Here is an 18,486-nt window from a genome sequence, read left to right as displayed (position 1 = left end):
CTCACAGATGGGAAGAATTAGTATTGTTAAAATGTCCATACTATCCAAAGCAATCTACAGATTCAATGCAACCCCTATTAAAATACCAAAACTATTTCTCACAGAACTGGAACAAACAATCCTAAAATTTGTATGGAACCCCAGAAGACCCCAAATAGCCAAAACAGTCTTGAGAAAGAAGAGCAAAGCTGGAGGTATCATAATCCCAAATTTCAAATTATACTACGGTAAGCTACAGTAATCAAAACAGTATGGTACTGGCACAAAAACAGATACACAGATCAACAGAACAGGACTGAGAACCCAAAAGTAACCCCACGCTTATATGGTTAATTAACCTACAACAAAGGAGGCAAGAATATAGAATAAGGAAATGACTCTCTTTTATGGGAAAACTGGAGAGCTACATGCAAAAGAATGAAATTGGACCACTATCTTATAACTACAAAAATAAACTCAAAGTGGATTAAAGACCTAAAGGTAACATCTGAAGCCATAAAGTTCCTAAAAGAAAACACAGGCAGTAATCTCTTGCACATTAGTCTTAACAGACTAATGTCTGTTTTTTGGATCTCTTAACAGACTAACGTCTTTTTTTTGGATCTCTCTCCTCAGACATGGTCAACAAAAGCAAAAATAAGCTATTGGGACTACACCAAAATAAAAGGCTTTTGCACAGTGAAGGAAGCAAACAGGCAACCTATAGAATGGGAGAAGAGATCTGCAAATGATATATCCAATAAGGGGTTAATATCCAAAATATACAAAAAACTCATAAAATCAACACCAAAAACAAATCTGATTAAAAAATGGGCAGAGGACCTGAACAGACATTTTTCCAAAGAGAACATACAGATGACCAATAGACAGACACCTAAAAAGATTCTCAGCATCACTAATAATCAGGGAAATGCAAATCAAACCCAGAATGAGATGTCATCTCATACCAGTCAGAATGGCCATCATCAAAAAGAAATAAGTACTGGCAAGGATGTGGAGAAAAGGGAACACTTGTGCTCTGCTGGTGGGAATGTAAATTGGTGCAGCCACTGTGGAAAACAGTATGGACATGCCTCAAAAATTAAAAACAGAAATACCATACAACATAGTAATTTCAGTTTTGGGTATTTACCAAAAATTCAAAAAGATACATGCACCCCTATGTTTACTGCAGCATTATTTACAATAGCCAAGATATGGAAGCAACCTAACTGTCCATCGATTGACGAATCGATAAAGATGTGGCGTATATCTATCCAATGGTGATATTACCCAACCATAAACAAAGAATGAAACCTTGCCATTTTGTGACAACGTGGATGGACCTTGAGGTCATTATGCTAAGTGAAATAAATCAGACAGAGAAAGACAAATACTGTATGCTTTCACTTACACGTGGAATCTAAAAAAAAACAAAACAGGGGTGCCTGGGTGGTGCAGTCGTTAAGCGTCTGCCTTTGGCTCAGGGCGTGATCCTGGCGTTCTGGGATCGAGCCCCACATCAGGCTCCTCCGCTGGGAGCCTGCTTCTTCCTCTCCCACTCCCCCTGCTTGTGTTCCCTCTCTCGCTGGCTGTCTCTCTCTGTCAAATAAATAAATAAATAAAATCTTTAAAAAATAAAAAAAAAAAACAATAAAAAAAACAAAACATGAACAAAAAAAAAACCAGGAACAGACTCAAATATGGATAATCTCATGGTTGCCAGAGGGGAGGAGGCGGTGGAGTTGGGCAAAACAGGCGACGGAGATTAAGAGGTACAATCTCCCAGTTATAAACTAAGTAAGTCATGGGGATGAAAAGTACAGCATAAAGGATACAGTCAATAATACTGCAATAATGTCGCATGGGACCGATGGTAACTATACTCACTGTGGTGAGCACAGTGTAATGTACAGAACTGTCAAATCACTACATTATGCACATGAACCTAATATGACATTGCATGTCATCTATACTTCAATTTAAAAGTTAAAATAATTTAGAGGCGCTTGGGTGGCTCAGTCAGTTAAGCGACCTACTCTTGGTTTCAGCTCAGGTCATGATCTCGGGATTGTGAGACTGAGCCCCCAGTTGGGATCCGCATTCACTGGGGAGTCTGCTTGAGGATTCTCTCCCTCTGCCTCTTCCCCCACTCTCTCACGTGTGTGTACTCTCTCTCAAATAAACAAATTTTTTAAAGAAAAAGTTAAAAATTTTTTTCAAAACTGTAAGATCTAGAAATATTTTCTTTATACCTATCCTGGAATTGTCCAGCATTTCCTTGCTGTCATTAGGTACAATAGGCAGCGTGTCAGCCCAGTACCCGTTAGAAATTGTCTGAATGATCCTATTCTGAAATACTAACAAGAAGTTTGGGGCCCTGGGGTGCCTGGGTGGCTCAGTTGGTTAAGGGGCTCTTGGTTTCAGCTCAGGTCGTGATCTCAGGGTCATGAGATGGAGACCCGAGTTGAGCCCCACATGGGGCTCCACACTTAGCTTGGAGTCTCCTTGGGACTCTCTCCATCTCCCTCTGCCCCTCCCCCTGCTCTCTCTCTCAAACAAATAAATAAATCTCAAAAAAAACCAAAACCAAAACCAAAACCAAAAACCAAGTTTGGAGCCCACTATTTTTCACATGTAACACAGGCTCTTTATTGTTGTTTTTCTAAATGTTTCTAATGTTTTCTAAGGTTCCAAATGCATTACCTTACATTTCTCTGTATACAGCTGAGTATGCTAACTCCCGGACTCCTGCGGTTTCAGATCTGTGGCAAATCGTCTTTCAGTGTATTTCCCCCCCCCACAGTTTGCTGTTTTAGTATCTATGAGTGCTTACTATCAAAATGTAAATTTAGCCAATCTCAAAGATATTAGTGACTGGGTCATTTTAAATTAAAAACCAGATTTAAATTAAAAATCTATGGTATTAACAGTCCATGGACAACAAATACCCTTTGCCCCATTCCTTGTTTTTCTCATAGCCAGTCTTTTTACTTCTTTTGCCAAAGGAACTGTCAAAAACCTTTTAAGGCTTGTCTCTCGGGGCACCTGGGTGGCTCAGTCGGTTAAGCATCTGCCTCTGGCTCAGGTCATGATCTCAGGGTCCTGGGATCGAGCTCAGCTGGAAGCTCCCTGCTCAGCTGGGAGCCTGCTTTTCCCTCTTCCTCTTCCTGCCCCTTCCCCTGCTTGTACTCTCTCTTTCTCTGTGTCAAATAAATAAATAAAATATTAAATAAATAAATACATAAAGCTTTTCTCTCTGTGCTCTCCCCAAAAGCTTACATCCAGTGCGTTTCACCATTATTCTTTGAACTGTGCCTGTTTGCGTCATTACACTCTTTGGCTTACATGTCACAGTCATAATAAAAAATTATACCCACTGGCTCTCCTCGTCTTCGAACTACCTCAAAAGAAAGCCAAAAAACAAAAACCACACCACGTTAATGAAACATGATTTATGTTTATCAGAAAACCTGAAGTTCCCTCCCAATATACAGTCTCAGCTCAAGCTCTCTGTTACTGAAAGGATCCTTGGTCTCTAGGACACCACACCCTCCTCGGGCATCATCCTTGCAAGCCGAGTCACCTGCTAGAAACTGTCACGATGTCTCACGCATATGGCAAAGTGACCATTTGTGAAGTACCACTGGGTTCTTTGAAAACTTTTGGGAAAATGCCCAGTCTATTACGGCTGCTTCCTAGCATTTCGCTGCCCTGCCAAATCACTTCAAGTTGTGCTCTGGTGTGTCCTTATAGCATTTCTTATGCCCATCTTGCGTGCAGCTGTCCCACCTCAGCTCACCATGCACAGCTGCTTCGCTTCTTATATTGTCAGCTAGTCCGCCAAGTGTCCAGCCCTCGTAAAACAGTGGGTTCATAAGGATTATTTTCATGCTTGCGGGACAGATGCAAAGGGAAAAACCTCATTACTGGTGACAATCTTGTCATTTAACGTCAACGAGGGCAGAGAGGCCATGTATGTATTTTTAAGAATTCTAAGGTTTACATTTGCAAAAGGATTTTGATTCATAAGAGGGGTCTGCTTTAGAGTGTTTAAAAGTAGGGAATGAAATTACAACATATAATTACATAGCATAAGAGATCCTACGCGTATCATTTTTAAGAGGAGTTTATTAACAAAGTACGTGTGCAATCTCTTCAACTGATTTTCTTTTTCTTTTTTTTTAACCCAATGTTTTTGATATTTAGTATAAGGTCAAGCAAGCACTTACTGCTAAATAGTCAGAAGGGGCTAGGACATAAGAATCAAAGTCTCTATGTCTCTGAACCATAATCATCGACTGCAATAAATTTCAGAAGAAAAGTGGATCATTAAAAAGGAAATTCTCCTCTTGTGTCTGGGATCCACAAGAAAAGAAAAGAAAAGAAAAGAGAAAAGAAAAGGGAAAAGAAGAGAAAAGGAAAGAAAAGAAAAAAGAAAAGAAAAAGGAAAAGAAAAGAAAAGAAAAGAAAAGAAAAGAAAAGAAAGAAAATTCACCTCAAGGAATATTGGTCATGGCACAGAATCAAAGCCTCAGGACTAAAAAAGTTAGTAGCTGACTAATCCTGTCACCCACCTGGGTACTGGCGCCCCTGGACAACAGCAGGCGTTGGGGCCAATAGTCGTCAACTTCAGTCACACACATTGGTAACTGAGAATTACTCAGTTATCAACTGTGTTCTTGGTCATTCGATACCAATAGTAATTACAGATTTTTTTCTAAGAACGTACTTTTTATGTATGAGCATAAGTAAATTTGCTGCCACAGTGTCCCTTTCATTCTTGAGTGAGGGGGAGGGGTGGACTTACAGCCGGCGTGTCAGGAATGCTGCCCAAACCCAACTCTGCCCATGGGAGTGTGCTCTGATTGTGAATGTTTATCCATCTTGTCTACCACTGTGGAAAAAAAGACTTTGAAACATGCTGACCCAACACATACTCAGATAATTTCAGGAACAGGAAACTCATTATTCCCGAAGGCAGCTAACTGCATCCTTAAACAACTTGAACTCCTAGACAGTTGTTCTTTTTTTTTTTTTTTTAAAGATTCTATTTATTTATTTGACAGAGATAGAGACAGCCAGCGAGAGAGGGAACACAAGCAGGGGGAGTGGGAGAGGAAGAAGCAGGCTCATAGCGGAGGAGCCTGATGTGGGGCTCGATCCCATAACGCCGGGATCATGCTCTGAGCCGAAGGCAGACGCTTAACCACTGTGCCACCCAGGCACCCCTAGACAGTTGTTCTTATCTCCTGAAGGAAATCTCATCTCCCAATCACTTACACATACTACATCTGACTTAAACCTCACAAGTGAATTGAGGGAGAGGACTCTGAACCCCTGGATTCCTTTCAGAGACCTGAAAAGTGGTATTAGTAGGTGTCAAAAAGACTATTTTCTCCCTGTCAGTTATTCTACATGAAGGGGCCAATTAGTCATTGAAGAAAGAAAGTTCTTCTTTCTGTTATAATCTACGAATTAAGGAGATCTGTATGATAACAAAGGAGGTTAGTAACATTTCAGTATTTTCAATTTGGAAATGAACACAGTTCTCATTTTATTAGTGATGAATAAAGGGGTCACCAAAATGAAAATAATTAGAAACATTAAAAAGAAGAAAATTTCCTGAATCCATTAAAAAAGCAGTATGAATAGAAAACTTTGAAATTGATAACACAAAATCGTTAAAATACAGTATCAACAGAGAACAGAATTCTATATACACTTAAGATGAAGGATTATATCTGAAAAACCTGTACAGTCTCAGCTATCAGGCACGGAGCTAAGAACCACCTCACAGAAATCACTTGCACTCCTTCAGCTTTACTGACAGCACACAATGGAGAAAACGCAGGTCTCTGCAAGCAGGATATGTTTTCCTCACAAAAGTTGAAGCTTTCCTATTCCTATTAAATTCCTTACATATATGTATGCCCAGAACCAAAAGCAAAAGATCTGGGCTAATCACACATCTCAAAATAATCAACTATAAATGACTTAGATTCACTAAAAGAACTACTTAAAGATTCACGTATCCGTCTGTAACTCTAAAGACACCAACCTGTCCTTTTACTCTTTTTTGGCACACGGTTCTTCCAGAAGGTTTCACAAAACCAGGCTTGCCAGAACCTTCAGGGGGGGCCGGGGCCGGGGCCCAGCCTTGGAGCTCCCTGTGCTTCATTCCTTCTCCGCCTCCTGTTTTGCCAGGCCGCTGGGCCCACGGCAAGTCCCCTTGCACAGGCTCGCATACACATACTGAGCCGACTCCTGAGCCCTCAGTTAACAAAAGCTCCTACATCTAAAAATGTTGACAAACTGCTTGGCAATGTCACTAATTCCTTAGATGAACCGGATGCGTGCATTTTTCTGTAAACAGCAATAAAGGAATGTATGGCTTCCATGTGGAAATGTCAACAATGCATGAAGGTGCACTGTTGTGTACCAAGTGCGACAATGCACTCGGAAAAAGTGGAACCACAGGAGTACCACTGAGTGCAGCGCAACCACTGAAAACCGCCTGCGTTGCCACGACACCCTGCTGCCTCTCCACTAACTGCCTCCAGCCTTTCTTACCAACACTTTCACATCAAAACAAAACAAAACAAAAACAAAAAAACCAGATCGCTCTAAGTACATCATTGCATAAGGCCAGAATGTGCTTACTACTCTATTCAAATACCTGAGCCCCAAGAAAGGAAAAAGAAGTCTCATAACTGCTTACCCCAAGAAAATATCTTATGCAATTAAGTATCTCTTGAAACTTGCATTAATCTCGACCTTCTTAGCATTAGATCAACAGCAGCAAAAGAATTGTAACAGTAAGAATAAACAGAAGCAACGGTGAAAGGCACTGTTCTAGGGGTTCAATGCATATTAATTCATTTAATCCTCAAAACAACTCTGCTGGGGTGGAAGGACAACCCCATGAGGTAGGTACTGGTACTATCCATAATGTACAATAGGGGAAATTGAGGCACCGAGAGGTTAATTAATTTGTGCAAGGTCACAGAGCCAGTAAGTGGCAGGGCCCAGACAGTCTGGCTCCTGAGTCTGAACTCAGGCACGTTGCTGGACCACCTCCTCCAAGTCTTCAATACAGCATCAGGTCAAGTTCAATCCTTAGGGCTCCCCAAATTGGAAATCTTCAAGATTATTTACTACCTTTTTTTTTGTTTTGTTTATTTAAGTAATTTCTAGACCCAGTGTAGGGCTCGAACTCACAACCCTGAGATCAAGAGTCGTGTGCTCTTCTGACTGAGTCAGCCAGGAGCCCCAAGGTTATTTACTACTGAAATGTGCTTTCCATGAATTGAAATATTTTAAACAAAATTTTGGAAGATTTTCATTTGTCCCTGTGTGCAGGAGAGTGATTCAAGACTGAAGGATTTCCTCTTTCAAGAGAATTTTTCTTCAGAGAGCACAACTATGGAAAAAGGAGAGAAAAACCTAACATTTGCCGAATGCCCTGCAACTACTAATACTGCCAGATGCTTTTATGTACCTTCTCTCGGTTGTCCTCATAACAACATGGCAACAAACATCAACCCCATGTTACAGATGACAACACTGAGCTTGGAAGGATGAGTAACTTGTCCAAGGCAGCAAAGGAAAGGTTAAAATTTGAAACAGCCTGGGTCCAATGCCAACCACAAAACTTAACAAAGGCATTCAATGCAAAGACGAGAGCAGTGGGGGATAAACTGGCTGTGGGGCCCTGAAGCAAACATTTCTACCGGCCCCTCTGTTTCGGCACCTGCTCCACGCCAGAGGATGAAAATGTCCTTAACCTCAAGCGAACATTAGCTTATGTGGTCCCCACATAACCCCCTTGGGGAGGCAGAAGAGGTGATGGAATCCCCATTTTACAAAAAAGAAAATGGGGGGCACCTGACTGGCTCAGTCAGTGGAGCACAGGACTCTTGATCTCTGGGTTGTGGGTTTGAGCCCCAAGTTGGGTGTGGAGGTTACTTAAAAATAAAATCTTAAAAAAAAAAAATAAGAAAATGGGATGGTTTTGGTAAAGCCTGCATTCATGCCAGGGGCTCAAACAGTGCTGGGTGTCAGTGCCAAATGGCATCGACCATGCCCATGGGCCACAAGACTCCATCTTACTGTGGTAGCACTCGGGATGGCGGCTGTCATCAGCTCAGCTCCGAGCTCTTCCCCAGCCACCCTGCACACAGCCCAGCTGGATCACACTCGTGCCTTCCTTTGTCCTTGTCACCTTACCTCCTGGGTACCTACACCGTCTCCCAGGACCTTACAGGTAATAAACCTGGAGAGACTTTCCAGATACCACCGCTTTTTTCTTCTCTTCTAGATATGAAAAGCCCCAGATTTATTCTTACTCCCTCATTCCTTCTCCTTCTCTCAGGATTACTGATTTCCGTCGCGGTATCGTGTGTTTCTTTATACAGGGATCCTCGTACAAGAAGAGCGGGGGGGGGGAGTTTTTACAAAACTTCTTGTTACTGAATCTTCAAAATTTTACTCCTTACTTTTTATCATAAAACCTAAGTCTTTAAATATCATTTGTGCAAGTCAGAAATACCGTAATACTTACAATCGGTCATTACTTATGGATGCCCTACCGGATTCCACAAACGAGGAGGTGGCTTATCGGTTACATCTCCAATGTTTTCAGTTGGGAGCTCCTGATAGAAAGGGAAACCTGCTCTCAGCAAGTGCCGGACCGACAGGGCTCCAGTAAATGACTCTCGAGAACACACTTCAGGGCAGTGCAACTTCTCAAAAATGAGCTTTCTTAATAACATTTCTAATAATTAGTGAACAGGAAGAGTTGCGGAAAGCATCTTTGGACTAGAGTCAAGACGGCATTCCTTGCCACTGCCAATCTGGACCACGTATCAGAACCCTGTCAGTGTCTTAGACAATAGAAAACAGTCCAAAATCTATACCAGATTGTTTGAGGAAAAGCGTAGGGTACAATATGCTTCTAAATAAACACATTATGGAAGCTGTCTTTAGATCCTTCTATCATTAAGGGTAGCTGCTTGTTATCTCTCCCCCTAAACGGTGTCTTCCCTGCCCTACAGCTCAGAATCTGGGCACTTGGACTGAGTATTACAGTAGAATGCTCCTGAGAAACACCAGGTCCTGCCTGTGATCTTCCCCTCGACAGAGGTGGCCCTTTTTTATGAAGTCAGAGTCTCCTTTTACCTAATAAAACACGGTCTGCACGACTTACACACCAAAGTACAAATTCTACAGCGTGTGAATCTTCGTTCTGTCAACAACGCAGAAACCACATCCTTCAGGCAATCAATAATCACCCCAATTCATCACCACGCCAGCCTGGAAAAACTGATTTCTGAAGTAATCATTTATTCAAGCTTTATCTCGGAAAAAGCCAGATTAGGAGAAGGCCATACACCTGGGCTATATCATTCTGAGACCCCAACCCTGGGTTGCATTTTTGCCCATGGCTTTCAGGGAATTCAATAATAGTTATGCATACCCAATCATTTTAATCCTCTTTTACTCTGTTGCTGTTTATTGCCCTCTACAGCACATTTCCCTCAGAACCACGGAGTGAAAATGAAAGCAGTGCTTGTCCTCCCATGAGACAAGGATAGTTCTGTCACAGCTTTGTCATGGCTACTAAAAAATCCAAGTTCAAACATCAACGTCCTAAACTAAGACCGTGTACAATGTTATGGTAAATATATATTTCCATCTTCTTCTTTACAATTTGATTTTTCACCTTGGTTGTTGTCTTATTTTACGTATGCTTTCCTGGTTAAGTCTCAAAGACTTCTGGAGAGTAGATGGGTTATAAGGATTTCATCTTCATCACTAAAAAGAGAGAGATTCTGTATTGCGTCTTGATTCACTTAGAAGGCTACTTCTCAGGAAATGAGGCTCTACTTACGAGTATTCTTCACGTTTCAGTAATATCTAGATGAAGCAGGTGTCTATGATAAAAAGGAAGGAAAAAGAAAAAGATGATTCCGAGGCCGTATGCTTGGGAAGCAACAGAACAGAGAGATTTGAGAAGGAAATTAGTCTTTAGGAATTAGTTATCAACAGATCTCCACTAGTTCATCTGGGTAACGGTGGGTCATCCACACACTATCCAGAGATGAACTGAACTGAACAGACGAGCCTGGTGCTGGGTAGGGAAACGTGATTCTAGTCCTAACTGAAGACGAGCTCTTTCTCTATGTCTGTTTTCTCATGAATAACGTGAAGGAAGTGGGGGGTGGGGTGGGGATCACAAGTAGCATCTGGTTCTACCCAGATTTTATGATTTTTTGAGATGGAATCTAAGAAATGAAGAGAACCTGATGAAAAGGTGCAAATCTGGAGCCCCTCCATCCATACATACTGCTTGTAGACTCTCCTAAGGGGAGAGGGGAAGAGTGAGCAAGACAATCTGCTGGGTTTAGGAAGAAACTCTCAGAATGTCTATTTATAGTTATTTTTATCTTCGAAGGAAAGAAATGCTGCTTCTATCAACACCAGCATCCTCATTTGGATTCACATGTCAGATGGTCCCGTCATCCATTCGGTTTATTTATGGTAGGATGTCATCTATGCGGCATTAAAAAATAAAACTTGAAGTAATGAGGTGGGAGTGACCACAAAATATTTTGCACCGATACAGAGATGTTCTAGTTCTCTCATGGCAAAATACATAAAAAGAATTGTCTTAAGGATGATTAACATATTCTTTTATGTAAATATAGTCTGTTCTAAATTTACTGACCTATTCCATGATCACGAGTAGCTCCCAGTAATGCGCTGCCTGGCGGAAATTTTGAAATGAACTTTACTTAGTTCCTTCAAGATAAAGATGGGGTTCTAAAATGTTCAAAAAATAACTGCTTTTTGGAAAGAAACTCCTATTATGGAGACAGAAATTTAAAAAGCGGGGTGCTTTTGTATTTACAGAGAACTTAGAAATAGTTCTCTAATTTATTTTAAAATTTTCAATGAATATAAAAAGTTTACTTCAACCCTCCACCATCCTTACTAATATAACCGAAATACATTTTTTGAGAACTTAATGATATCAGAGGAAGAAGGACATTTACCAGACAAATTTTAACCAAAAGTTCTGCATTCATTTGAAAACGAGATTTGCTAGTCAAGAAACAGACAGGGGCACCTGGGTGGCACAGCGGTTAAGCGTCTGCCTTTGGCTCCTGGCATGATTCCGGGGTCCTGGGATCGAGCCCCACATCAGGCCCCTACGCTGGGAGCCTGCTTCTTCCTCTCCCACTCCCCCTGCCTGTGTTCCCTCTCTCGCTGGCTGTCTCTCTCTCTCTGTTAAATAAATAAATAAAATCTTTAAAAAAAAGAAAAAGAAACTTAGCCAAAAATGCACTTCATCCATTTGGATCAATGTATTTTCGTGAGGTAACTTTTTTTTTTTTTTTTTTTTTAGCTATTCTAAGTTTTCAAACCAAATAACAAAATCAGTTGAAAGTAGAACCAGACTTGCAAATCACCAAGTGTTCACAAAGATTTTTAAAAACAATAACACAAATTCCTCCACACAGCCTTCATTTAAAAACACACATACAATATATTAATAACACTCTTAACACGAGCAAAATTTTAGCTGTTAATATTTACTTTAACTTTAATGCAGCTTTAAAACTTCTTTGTATTCTAGGGGCACCTGGGTGGTTCAGTAGGTTAAGCATCCAGCTCTTGATTTAGGCTCAGGTCCTGATCTCACGGTCATGGGATCGAGCCCTGTGTGGGGCTCCGTGCTGGGCGTGGGGCCTGCTTAAGATTCTCTCTCTCCCTCTGCCTTTGCCCCTTCCCATAGCATTCTCTCTCTCTCTCAAAACAAAACCTCTTTGTATTCTAAAACAAACAAAATAATGTACAACATGAAATGTGTTAAGGATTTATATATTGAGGAAATACGCTCAACTTTCTTCACTAATGAGCTGCACAATAAAAACCTGGATTCCTATAGGAAAATTAGTGGTAATCACTCCAGTTTATCTGTTTTTCTCAAGCTCATCAGAAGTAACAACTTTCAGAATCATTTGTCACTTAATAGTTTTTCCCAATACAATCGATAATACTTAATAATCAAGGGACTTCCTGGCACAGCTACCCAAAGGAAAAAAAATCTTTATATCAAGCAAATATATCTATTTCAAAAAATCTTTATATCAAGCAATCTTGATATAAAATATATCAAAAAATCTTTATATCAAGCAATATCTATTTCACAAGAATGTACAAGTTATCTCTGCCTATCCAAATTCAATATGTAAGATTTTTTTCCCACCCACCACACCTAAGAACATGTCTTGTTTTCCTAATCGTAAAAGCACTGTATGCTCAATATTTTTTAAAAATCAAACTATAAAAAGATATAAGTGGAAAGGAAAAAATCACCTATCATTCCCTTTCCTCCCTAATTACACTAAAACATGTAATATTTTAAAACACTGGCTAAGTCCTCATTCAACCTATCAGAGTTGCCGCAGCAGTTATGCTGACCTCCAGGAACCTGTTTAATAGCTACACTGTATCTCAATATACAGATACATCATATTTTATTTAACCCAAACATCACACTAACAGATAACCATATCATTTCCAATTTGTTTATTATAAGAAAACATCTTATGTTTTGGTTTTGCTTTTTAAGGAAACAGGATAAAAGGGTCTCTCCTCAGTTGGTGTACCCAACAGTTGTAAGTAAATGTTTCTAGCTCACCTCTTATTTAGGACTATCCCACGTGCCATCAGAACAGTCTTTTCTTCTTAAAATAACCAAACTGAAATGAATTCTTAAATGGTCTCTTGTTTTGGAGGTTCAGAAATGGGAATACATTTGTTCTGAAATACTATTCGGCCACTCTGGTTAAGTGGAAAACAACTAATTCCATTCCAAATACTACTCTGTACTGAAGTTTTTTTGAACTCTTGCAGAAATTTCTCACATAGGGAAGCAAAGTACTTTCTTAAAGAAAGAAAGAGCATAAAAGATTTATATTCAGAATTCTAAAAAGTTCTGATTTTGAAATTAATGAAAAAGTCCATTTATTAATATTGCAAAGCCATACTGGCTATGTTCTCACTCAACACCCTTACCAAAGCCTACTCAGAATGGTCTGTGACTTTTAAACATGAATTAAAGAGACTTCTTTAACAAGATACAATATTTTCTGCTTTTCATGTCAGTTAATATTTTAAAATAATAACAGGATAGGAATAATTCTCTATTAAGTAATCATCCAAGTTAAATATACATTACCATGTTTTTATAAAAGGCCCTTAATTTTCTACTTAATTCAAGCTTTAAAAAATAAAAATCAATTAAGGTTCAATTTTAAAAGAAATGTATTATCCAGGGGCTAATTTTAAAGCCCGCATCCATCTGAAATAGTCAGTAATTTAGGTCTCCTGAAAACTGGCAACTGTAGTTACCACTGTCACAATAAAACACATCCACATAAAGTGGAAATAACAGTTTATCTGGATGACTGTGGTTTATAAGCATGACCTTTCCTTTCTTTCTAAGAGAGCTCTGCATTTGTCCCTTCAATTTTCTTCAATGTTCTCAAGAATTCTTTCTCTTCAGCAAAAATGTTACTTTTTAGATTATGGAAAAGAGTTAAATGTTAAAACAGGTAATTGTATTTTATTTTTTTTAAGTAATCCCTACTCCCAACGGGGGCTCAAACTCAGGACCCCAAGATCAAGAGTTGCATGCTCTTCGGACTGAGCCATTCGGGTGCCCTGGGAATTTTATTCTTTTATGAAAATATACAATATATTCATTCACTTCTGTTCACAGGAAAAATTACATTGCTCTCTCCTTTCGGAATACGAGTTATCTAAGAAAGGAGCCAGGCACTCATAGTTACCTGGCGAAGCTTCAACCTTCCCTACCTGGCCTTGCCAGGTTGCAAGATGTTTGTAAAGTCAGCACAGGTGACTGACATATTTACATCAGATAATGCTAAACAGAGGGGACAGTGCACAGAATGGAGCTCTAAGCCAAGGACAGGACCACCAAGGGGTGAGAACACTCGGCCTTTATAAAGCAAACACGTACATGCTAATTACAGACTCCAGTGGGTGTGTTGCATTACATCTTCAGAACAGTGTTTTCTGAATTGTCCACTGGTCAAGTCTCCTGTGAAGTAGTAAGACTAGGTAACCACCTACAGATTCCTAGTATTCTATCTGAGGACTTTTACCTGTCCATAAACGCTATAGGGTTGGGCATAATAAAAGCTACATAGAGTATGTCCAGTTGAATTGAGTCGAACATAAACAGCTTCTGGGATCCAAGCACTCTGCCTGAAAAGCCACCAACTTCCAAATGACCACCGCCACCTGTCCTACTGTTATCTCGACCCCCAACTTCCAGACCCTGGACTTGTAGGAAAGCACATAGTTGGTCTTGCGGCTTTTGTTTTTTAGAAAGGGAATTACCAAGCCTTCTGTTTCAGAGAACCTGAGGGTTCTAAACCTGAATGAAGAATGAGATTGTGCTGAATGACTCAGTGAAAACAGCTCGCCATAGAAGACAGACAGCGCGCGTTGACGACCGCTCCGCCATACCCCAGACTGGACGCCCCCACACTGCACATATGTTCAACTGCCTAAAATGCCTCTAAACAGAGCTTTAAATGGGGTAAAAGCATCCTTCAAAAATATATGTAAAGAAAAGCATATCTTTTTATTCCAATCTGTGCTGCACAATTTAGGGATACTCAAACAGGAGATGTGATAAAGACACTCTCACCACATTTCTGGGATTAGAAACTGGTGCGGCCCTTTTTGAAAGCAATTTGGCAACATGTACTGAGAGTCTTAACATACTCATACCCTCTGACCAAGTAATTTCTCAAAAGGGGAATCTGTTCTAAGGAAACCAACTAAAAAAGGAAAAAGTTTTATATGGGGAGATGTTGACTGCAGCATTAATTATGGTAGCAAAAAAATGGAACCAATGTATAGACTATTAAAACTTCATTAGACTATTAGGCAGTCATTAAAAATTATCATTGTGAGGAATACAGAATGATATGAGGAAATATAGAGACAGTATAATCTCAATAAGATTTAAAAAAGATTGAAAAATACACATCAAAACATTGACACTGATTGCCTCTGAATGATTGTGGTAACTCTTTACTGTATTTATCTCTGTTTTTCAAGTTTTCCATAGAGTACATACCATATATATATTATTATATAAAATAAGTATAGAGGGAAAAGATAGATCTCCCTCTATACTTATTAGAACTTAAATTCCACTGACATCATGAATGTCTCTAGTTCACCTAAATAAACATAAGAAAGAAGTTTCATGTAACACAAAATAAAAATGTTCACTATTGGCTGTTACTGAATCAAATCTTCACTGGCATGTTTTAAACATGCAAATTTCTGATGCCAAAACTGCAAGAGAAACGTGAGGGAGACAAAAGGATACACTAGCTTCTCCTAACCGATTTTTTTTTCACTTAAACTTAAATTTGTTCCTGTCCTCCTACTTTGGCTCATGTGCCAAAAAAAGTAAGTGCCTTATGGGTTTATCATAATTGTTTCTGAACAGTTCTTTCTATGCCAAAGCATTTGAACTTTTCATCTGTGTGCAGACAGAATCTAATTTATGAATGGGTTGTGTTCCAAACATTCATTTGTAAGTTGGCTCTTTGTTTCTATGAGGAAACATATTCCAAGTCCTCATGTTATAATAAAAGCTGAGGTCTTGGTTCTACGAGGGAGGGGTCCATTGAAAAGAAAGTTCCTTCTCAGGTTTGCGGGCACAGAAGACAGCTAGAGCAAATTTTTGAAAAGGTAAAGTTGATCAGTAGCGCACTGACACTGGCAATCCCGGAGCACGGGAACTCAAGGAGCCGGGGCAGACTCATGAAAGACAAAGGAACACACGACGCGCCTGGGAGTGGGAGAGAGTAGGACACAGTAACGTGGCCAGGCAGGAGGAGGGTCACTAAGGAAATCTAAGAGGACCATAAAGAAATTCAGTTTCTGCTACGTTAGATGCGTCTTCAAACTTTTAAGACTGTAGATGACTCAGTCAGCAAGGCTTCCATCACATTTACGCCTGGTTACCCCTGGACAGAGACAATGACAGTGAGTGTGTTTGGGAACAGGGGGATTCCAGCCTGGGCACGCAGCTGTGGTCAATACAAATGTTTCTATTATAATGTCATAGGTATTCCTGAAAAACTAAGTTCTGTATACACACCAAACACACATTGTAGGCAGACCACTCAAAACTTAGAGAACTCTGTCACCAGAATGCTTAAAAAATAAAATGCTGGGGCACCTGGGTGGCTCTGTCGGTTGAGCGTCTGCCTTTGGCTCAGGCAGTGATCCCAGGGTCCTGGGATCGAGCCCCAGGTTGGGCTCCATCCCAGGGTCCTGGGATCGAGCCCCAGGTTGGGCTCCCTGCTCAGCCAGGAGTCTGCTTCTCCCTCTCCGTCTGACCTTCCCCACCCCCCCCCACTTGTGCTCTCTCTCGCTTACTCTCTCTCAAATAAATAAAATCTGTAAAAAATAAATAAATAAAATGCTAAAAATATACATATGAGTCTTCGAAATTGTTTAATTCCAATTAAATACAGAATGGACTTTATCTTTAAAGATACAATTGTGAAGATCACCCTATGGAAAGAATGTAAGGAACGACTGGGCTTCCAAGTTATAAAGATAAGGATGAAATGCACAAAGACTGGAGAGAACCACAAAATTATGACTTTTAAGACTGAGGTACCTGGCCCCCTGAGTCCAGAGGAAGAACAAGGATGCAACGAGCAAGGTGCCCAGCCTGCTGTCCTGCCTGGACTGCTGCCTCTGGCTGTTTGTTGGCGGCCTTTGAATCCAGCTGCTGTTCCCGGGATGCGGTGAAGCTCAAGGAAAACTGTGTTTGCACCGAAGTCCACGTCATACGCCGTCATTCCCTTTTTATTCACCTTGTGTAAACTACTCAGCTTGAATAGGAGCACGCATGTCGCAGAAAAGACAGCATAATTATACATGTTCCAAAGCGGATTCAAATCTGTAAGGGAACTTAATAAATCCCATCGTCTTCTCTTTTGTCCAGCCTAACACCACCTGAACGCTTCCTCAAGGATGCCAACACACAGGAATTTGACATGAGAAATTTTGGATGCATGACCCGAGAAAAGCAGGGCAAAACAGGGCAGATGCTAGCACCCAGGGGCCCCTCCTGTGCCCATCAGAAAATGAGCTTCCTCTGTGCAGGCAACGCACAGAAAGGGCACCTGTCTCTGGCTAGTGCTGCCCCCGGCCACGGTGTGTAGGTGGCAGTACTGATTTCAACCCACACGTGCCCCTGGCACCCGGGCGCTTCGGGGCAGGCTGTGTGGTTGGTACGGCAGGCCCCAGAGGTCACTGGCGGGTTGTAACACAGAGTACCTTCCTCAAAGCGCAGGCTGAGGAAACATAAACAAGGCATGTTTATTACAACTACAAAGAACACTAAAGCTCCAAACTTCAGGGTGCCAAGCCCCTTGCGAATACGGTTCAATAACCAAGCCTAAAGAAATGAATCCGAACAGAAATAATGTCAATAGAATCATGTGCAAAAGAATGGAAAACAAATAAAACCAGAAAAATAGAAGATGGGAAGTATAACAGCACCTGAAAAAAAAAAAAAAAAAAGGTTCAGCAGTTCCCTAAAACTGACACAGGCTCTTTCTGCTTTTGCACATGCTACTCGACCCCGCCTACCACCTGTTTCCTCCAGTCTCTTCACCAGATTAATTACAATTCATTCTTCAAGATCCAACCCCAATAACACTAACTCCCCCTGGGGCGGTTTATCAATTCTTTCTTGTGTATAGTGTCTGTGCATAAAAGTTGGGCGGAGGGGTGCTACTCAAGAGGATTCCGAGGCTTGACAACTGTCACTGACCCTCCGCTCAAGTGCCATGGGCAACCAAGCCCACACGGCAGGAAGCCCTGCTCCTGTGGCCACAGCTGGCTGGATTCGATGGCCACCAACTCTCTTTTTGTCTCTCCTCCTTTCTATCACTCTTAAGGAATCTGAAATGAGGATGCAGAGTGGCTAACTGCCCCCATAATGGACCTGGATCTGGGGGCAAATAAGCCTAGGAGCCGTGTGGGGTCTACGTGTACCACGCAGCCGAGAAAAGCCAATATTCCCAGAGAAAAGGGTCATGAAAAGTGAGGCCAAGATCAGACAGTGAGGAAGGAGCCACATTGGGTCCTAGGCTGTGTGAGGCTCAGAAGAGGGTCCTGCCTTTCTGCTCCAAGGGTGACCCAATAACCCTGTTTTTCCTTCAGCTGATCAGACTTTCATGACTGTCATTTACCACCAAATAAACCTTGAATGAGGCACTTCTGTTAATTCACCAATTTACCACCTTGTTTACATAATTACATGCCTATCTTCCCTGTAAGACTGTGAACTCCCTATAAGCAAAAACTGTCTTTTTCATATGTCTTTCTCTAAGGCCTTATTAGAGAAAATACCAAAAAACACAC

General features: G+C 40.8%; 1 protein-coding gene across 1 annotated transcript in view; it reads right to left on the bottom strand.

Moving 5' to 3' along the window:
* The window catches only part of PIP4K2A (phosphatidylinositol-5-phosphate 4-kinase type 2 alpha), a 173,961-nt gene that overhangs the window by 143,203 nt on the left and 12,272 nt on the right, over positions 1 to 18,486 (bottom strand). The window lies entirely within an intron of this gene.

The sequence above is a fragment of the Ursus americanus genome, chromosome 31, assembly GCF_024610735.1.
Source record: "Ursus americanus isolate L20-20 chromosome 31, mUrsAme1.1.p, whole genome shotgun sequence".
Classification (NCBI taxonomy): Eukaryota; Metazoa; Chordata; class Mammalia; order Carnivora; family Ursidae; genus Ursus; species Ursus americanus.
Note: the sequence above shows the minus strand (reverse complement) of the source record. Positions and strands in the feature narration are given on the sequence as shown.